General features: G+C 46.8%; 1 non-coding gene across 1 annotated transcript; it reads left to right on the top strand.

Moving 5' to 3' along the window:
* The first annotated feature begins 565 nt into the window (after positions 1–565).
* LOC115305880 lies at positions 566–723 on the top strand. Its single transcript, XR_003915069.1, has one exon. It is a non-coding gene; the product is annotated as a U1 spliceosomal RNA (small nuclear RNA).
* Positions 724–7,297: the final 6,574 nt, after the last annotated feature.

The raw sequence follows: 7,297 nt of genomic DNA, 5'->3' as shown, positions 1-7,297 counted from the left end.
TTAACAGAGTCAGCATAATTTGGGGAAATATGAAAATCCTTTTGAAGAAATACTAGTTTTCAGAATCAGGGCCCTTACAAAAATTTCAGGGTCTCTTATTCAAAAAGCAGTTTTTAAAAATGCAGTTTAGTGGCGCCTGGGTGGCTCAGTTGGTTGGGCATCCGACTTTGGCTCAGGTCGTGATCTCACAGCTTGTGGGTTAGAGCCCCGCATCAGGCTCTGTGCTGATGGCTCAGAGCCTGGAGCCTGCTTCAGATTCTGTGTCTCCCTCTCTCTCTAACTCTCCCCTTCTCATGCTATCTCTCTCAAAAATAAACATTTAAAAAAATTAAAATGCAGTTTAAGGTACTAATACACATTTCTTTCATTTCAAAATATTTTATTTGTTATAATTAGTACATTTAAAGCCGATGAGTCTCATGAAACAGTTTGTCTAAAGATTGAAGTCTTTGGAAAATCAATTTTACATATGCCTGAATTTAATATGTAAGTTTATACAGTGACATTTTAATATTTTCTTTAACATTATCTGTAACTTGTGACGTTTTACAACACACTGAAAGTGATACTTACATAGCAGGGGAGACATGGTGACCACCAAGGTGGTTCCTCCAGGGTGAGGCCCATACATTGCACTTAGGACACACTGACCTTTGCGATTTCCCCAGATGTGGGAAACTCAACTGTGCAATTTCTTTTTTTTTAATGCTTATTTTCATTTTCGAGAGAGAGACAGAAGGAGCGCAAGTGGGGCGGGGACAGAAAGGGAGGGGGACACAGAATCAAAAGCAGGCTCCAGGCTCTAAACGGTCAGCAAAGAGCTGGACATGGGGCTTGAACTCACGAACCGCAAAATCAAAAACTGAGCTAAAGTCGGATGCTTAACTGACTGAGCCACCCAGGCAGCTGTCAATGGTGCAATTTCTTATAGCAGGAGAGAGCATTTGTGTTCTCCTCTCGGGGGAAAAAACGAAAGTGACTTCATAATTTGTCTATCATTTTAATGACCTGTTTAGGCACCTGATTGCCATATCTTTGATTACAAGAAAAAAATGATTTAAAATTGCCTTTCTCATTAATAATGAATCTTCACATGAAAATAGAATGATTTTCTGTAAAATGTGACCTTGACATTTGAGTTCTATTGCTAAACCTCTGAATATTTGCTTTGCAATATTGCAGCAGTTTCAGAACCAGGAATTCTACATCCGGAAGAATTGGCAACTCCCTGGCAGGCTTTATTGCAACATCCATGCGTATACTTTGGTTTTGTAATAAGTTACTGACGGTTTCCTGCCCAAGTGCTGGCAGTTCGTGTCCCAGACTTAGGCTGCAGAGCTCATGTGTGCATAGATCTACTGGATGGGCCATTCCATGTGGGGTCCCTTCTCTCGCGATGGCTTTGGTGGACTGCAGCCATATTCTGCTGCTGCCAGTCTGGGCACAGATCCCAGCCTGCCCAGCCATGTGGGTGCACACTGGGTGTGCACCAACTGCTGGGTGCCCATGCTGCCCGCCGCCCGTCATACTTGCTGGCTGGGGCCTGCCTGCTGCTACCTGGTGTATCTTCTCTGTTCAAACACGTGCTTCACTGTCCCATTGGGCTTCCTTTACAAAACACAGTTTCAAGGAGAAAATTACTATGAATTTCAAGACAGGGAAAGCAAAGCGTGAAACCAAGAAGTGGGTCCCTTCTGAGAGTGGGGAAGCCTCTGTAACGGCACAGGTCACGTGCCTCTGAGTTCAGCCTTGCCCAGAATACTGATTCCAGCCCCCTCTCCACTACCCCTGCATTGTCTTCTAAATTGTTTTTTTCTTTTAGTATCCCTACCAATTAGATAGCAACACTTGTTGTGGGTTCGTCATATGGGCTATAATTATAATATAATACATTTGATTTTCATCCAATTCTAGTTCCTGGCACAGGAGATTCCTTGGAATTTCTGGATGATCCGGTTAAGAGGTGCCCCTTTTGTTGTATATAACAAGCCCCTTTCATTCATATCTGTGTGTATATTACAGAGGTAACTTTTGGAAAACCCCTAAAGATGGGTGGGGGGTTGCCAGAGAAACGAGCACATGATTGGAGGGTTGGAAATTTCAGCCTCCCTCCCACCCCTGATCTTTGGGTAGGGGAGAGGGGCTGGAGACTGAGTTCAATCACCAATGGTCAATGATTCCATCAAGCACGCCTCCATTATGGGACCTCCATAAAAATCCTAACCAGGGGGATTCAAAGAGCTTCTAGACTGGTGAGCCCAGCAAGGTGCTGGGAGGGTGGTGCTCCCAGAGAGGACGTGGAAGCTGTGTTCGGCCTCCACTCCACATGCCTTGTCCTATTCTATTCCTGAGTTCTACCTTCTTTAATAAATAAGTAATGAAAGCAAAGCACTTTTCTGAGTTCTGTGAGCCCTTCTACCAAATTATTGACTTCTTGGGGGAGGGGGTCATGGGGACCCCTGATTTATACCTGGAAGACCAGACATAGAGGAGGCTGGGACTGTCCATTAGCATCAGAAGTAAGGGCAGTCCTGGGACTGAGCCCTTAACTGGTGGGATCTGACACTGACTCTAGGTCAGTAATGTCAGAACGGAATGGAACTGCTGGACACCCAGTTGGTGTCAGAGAATGGTCAACCTGAGAAAAAACCCACGTTTGGTGTCAGAAGTGTTGGTGCAAGTGGTAGTAGAGAAGAAAAAAGTATGTGTGTGGTTTGTTTGTTTTTTAGGGCCAGAGCTATGACAAGCACTTTGTCCACATTTCTGTTTCACTCTTTCAAGGCCTGTGATGGAGACACTAGGCTGAGCCCATTCTACAGATGAGGAGCTGCGGTAGAGAAATGCACAGCCAGGGTCACACTGGGCAGAGCCTGAAGAACCATAGTGCATTCACCTTCAAAATCCATGCTCTTGGGGGTGCCCGACTGGCTCAGTCAGTAGAGCATGTGACTCTTGATCTCAGGGTTGTGAGTTCGATCCATGCACTGGGCGAGGAGCCTACTTAAAAAAAAAAAGTTGGGGGGCCTGGGTGGCTCAGTGGGTTAAGTGTCCGGCTTCGGCTCAGGTCATGATCTCACAGTTTGTGGGTTCAAGCCCTGCATCGGACTCTGTGCTGAAAGCTAGCTCAGAGCCTGCAGCCTGCTTCAGATTCTGTGTCTCCCTGTCTCTCTGACCCTCTCCTGCTCACACTGCCTCTCTCTGTCTCTCAAAAAATAAATAAAAGACATTTTTAAAAAAGTTAAAAAAAATCCATGCTCTTAGTCACTGCCTTTTGTTAAATTATTTTTATACCAGTATATGGCGGTATTGGTATTTCACAGACCCTTAAAGCCAGTTTTGCGCGAAAATTGCTTTCTGGATCAGCAAAGCCTTCCACTTTGAACACCCATCCTTCCTCCTCTGTGCTTGCCCATCTCTGGTGTCCTCCCGAGCCTGTCCCAGTTATGTGTCCTAGAAATGCTACTTCAAACATTTGAGAGCTCTCCAACAAAACCAAAAGCCTTTTCCTCAAGCTTTTTCAAAAGTCTGCAGGCTTTTTCAAACATGACGTCAGTCGGGTGGTGGCAGCCGCTGAGCCCTTGCTGTCAACATGGCAGGGTCCCAGGTCACCCTGGGTAGGCCCATCTGGTCCCACGGCCTTCAACGTCCACCATATACTGACCACCAGCAAGCGGATGCCCCCAGCTTGGGCCACCTGTATATCCAGCTGTCTGGCTTTACACAGAGACATCAGCGGACGTCTCCTGTTTATCACAGGAAGACCCCCGACCTTCCTCCCCATCTCAGCAAACGGCAACTTCAGCCTCCATGTGCTCAGGGCAAAATCCTTGGGGCCATCCTAACTCCCCTTTCTCCCACATTTCACAGGGGACCCACTGGCAGATGCCATCAGCCCTCCCTCATTCTGACCATCTCTCTCCACTGGGGTCCCAGTCACTCTTGCCCTTCTCCTGGCCCACTGCAGTGGCTGCCCAGATGGTGTCCCTGCTTCCACCCTGGCGCCCTCCGGTCTGGTCTCGACCCCAGCAGCCTGGACGATAACGATCATGATTGCTGCTGCCAGTCTGCAGAGCTTAGAATGTGCCAGATCCTGTTCTCAGTGCTTTCTTTATTTTAACTGCATTTAACCCTCAAAATAACCACACTAAGTGATCGCTATTCTTATTTTACAGATTGTGAAACTGAGGCGCGGAGAAATTAGATAACTTGTCCAAGGTCACCCAGCTAGAAAGTGGTGGGATTGCGTTCTAAAGACCAAGGAATTCTCGAGGCTCCTGGGCGACTCTGTCTGTGTGAGCATCTGGCTATTGATTTTGGCCCAGGTCATGATCTCCTGGTTCATGGGATCAAGCCCCGCATCCGGCTACTTGGGGTTTGCTTTCTCCCTCTCTCTCTCTCTGCCCCTCCCCCTCTTGCTCTCTCTTTCTCTTTCTCTCTCTCAATAAACATTAAAAAAATTTAAAGACCAAGGAATTCTTACTCAGTAAGCTTTTAAAAATACAATGCATTCAGAGTCCTCTTCTGCCCCAAACTCTCGAGAAAGCTCTCATGGCCTTCTTAGCACAAAGGCCAGAGTCTAGTCTTTACAATGCCCTTCTTGGTCACACAGGATCTGCCTCTGCTTCCCCTCCAGTCGCATCTGCTGCCACTCCTCCCCCCGACCCTGTTCTTCCTTGTTCTGCCACACTGGTCTCTTCACTGTTCCTAGAATGTATCTAGCATGCTCCAGCCTCAGGGCCTTTACACTTGCTGTTGCTCTTTCTGGAATGCTCTTCCCCCTCTCTCCAAGTCTCTGCCCACATGATGTGATACCTTCTTAGCGGGACCATCGCTGGTCATATCTTTATTTATTTTGTTTGTTTGTTTGGGGTTTTTTGGTCTCTTTTTTTTTTTTTTTTTTGGTCATATCTTTAAATTTTTGCAAAGAAAAAAAAAGAAATAAAAAAATACAAACTAGAAAATTGTGAGCCAGGGGTGCCTGTCTGGCTCAGTTGGTAGAGCGTGTGACTCTTTTTTTTTCTCATGTCTTTATTACTTTATTTTGAGAGACAGAGAGAGTGAGTGGGGGAAGGGCAGAGAGAGAGGGAGACACAGAATCTGAAGCAGGCTCCAGGCTCTGAGCTGTCAGCACAGAGCCTGACACTGGGCTCGAACCCACGGACTGTGAGATCACGACCTGAGCTGGAGTCGGTCGCTTAACTGACTGAGCCACCCAGGCGTCCCAAGCGTGCGACTCTTGATCTTGGGGTCGTGTGTTCCAGTCCCACATGGTATATACAGCTTACTTAAAAACGAAACAAAAGTATTTTTTAAACATTTTGAAAAAAAAATTTTTTTAATGTTTTATTTTTTGAGAGACAGAGACAGAGTGTGAGCGGAGGAGGGGCAGAGAGAGAGGGAGACACAGATTCCAAAGCAGGCTCCAGGCTCTAAGCTGTCAGCACGGAGCCGATGCAGGGCTTGAACTCACAGACTTCGAGACCATGACCCAAGCTGAAGTCGGATGCCCAACCGACTGAGCCACCCAGGAGCCCCTAAAACATTTTAGACCTCACCCCTACTTTATTTTCCTCCGTAACAATTTTCACCACTTGACCTGTGTTTACTTGTTTGTTTCTTTCTTGTCTAGCTCTCCTTTGAATTTAAGTCTCATAAGAGGAGATATTTTGTCACCCCTCTGTCCTGTATACAAAGTCCCTGGCATCTAGTAAGCAGGTGCTTAACTGAGAATTGTTGAGTTAATGAATTAATCTTCCCACCAAACCTCCTCCTTTTCCTGTGTTCACCATCTCAGAACCGGGCAGCTTCAGCCCTCGGCTACCCGCCCTGGGGGTACTCTCCAAGATTGGTCCCTCTCTTTAAAAAAATCAAAGCATCTGCTAGATCTTGTTGACTCAACTTCCTAAATATTTTTCAAACCGTCCACTTCCCACCATCCCTTCTGCCACTTCCTTGGTTATGCCCTTCTGTAACAGATGCCTGGCATGCATACAAGAATACATCGAGTTTTGCACATTTTGAATTCTTCTGTGTCCTCTCCATCCCATCCCTTTGCGCTGATCCCCGGTGCTCCCCAATCCGACCCCAGACTTGCTTCTGTCTGTGTAAACCCCTCCCATCCGGGATCCTGGGGGTCCTCCTCCCCTCCCGTCTCTTCCACTTCAAATCCGCTGCCAGTCTTCCTCTTTTCATTTAATTGGATGTTTTTGAAAACTGCTCATTTCCTTTCATCCTCAAGACCACCCCCTTGGTCCTGGCCATGACTGTCCCATTTCATCTGGCCTGGGCTGATCTTCCCACAACACAAGGGTGATCATGGGACTCTCCCACTTAAATGAATCCCTACTCTTTTCCGGCCACAAATACCCCTCCCTGACCTGTCGTGCCAGCCTCCTGCCGATCTTGACTTCTACCATGCCCCCCCCAACACTCCCCTGCTTTGATCACGCCATTCCCTTGCCCACAGTTCCCCTTTTCCCTTCTCTGCCTGCCCAGTTCCTCTCCCATCCTAGACCCAGCTCCAAGGTCACCTGCCCTGTGAGGTCGCCCCTGACTCCCCCCCACCCCCTGCACTGCCTCAGCCCGGTGTAATTACCATCTTCCCCTGGCGGCCCTCCCATCCAGCCCTCCAGAGCAAGGTCACCTTGGCTGAGGTGCTAACAGGCCAAAAAGAAATTTTGGGGACCAAACGGTGAAGCCTGAGTAAGCACCTTCTGTGTGGCTGGAACCGTTCCCAGAATGCCAAGGTCAACAGTAGAAGCATATGACATGAGGAGGGCATAATGGTCTGGAGAAGAGGAGAAGGGGACAGAACCTGGATGTTTGGAGAGGATTTTACGTCCCCATGCTAGAGATTCTGAAGATGTTACTTCAATTAATCCTAGTAACATCCCTGGGAGGCAGGGATTTCACAAACAAAAAAATGGTACATGAGGTTTACAGAACAAATAAAGGCAGCATTTCAAAGCAGGGGGAGAAAGGAGAGATTATTCGATGAAAGGCTGTCAGAGCAAATTGGCGATGTTTATGGAAATAATCAGATTGGATCCTGTACCCTGCATTAAGCTCCGAATGGAATCAACACCACCAGTTAAGTGAATGTTTACATCAGTTTAAGGTCAGGTAGGTTTTTCTAAGCATAACACAGAAGACAGAGACCATAAAGGAAAATACTGAGGATTTGGTTAGTCAGAATGTAAATGTTTAGTATGTCAAAAAATAAAATGGAAATATAAAACTGGGAAAAGTATTTCCAACATGTTAAGAGACAGAAATACAGGTTCATGATCTAAACAGA

This window comes from Suricata suricatta, chromosome 10, assembly GCF_006229205.1.
Source record: "Suricata suricatta isolate VVHF042 chromosome 10, meerkat_22Aug2017_6uvM2_HiC, whole genome shotgun sequence".
NCBI classification, from domain to species: domain Eukaryota; kingdom Metazoa; phylum Chordata; class Mammalia; order Carnivora; family Herpestidae; genus Suricata; species Suricata suricatta.
The sequence above is the reverse complement of the archived record's forward strand: the minus strand, read 5'-3'. Positions and strand labels throughout refer to the sequence as shown.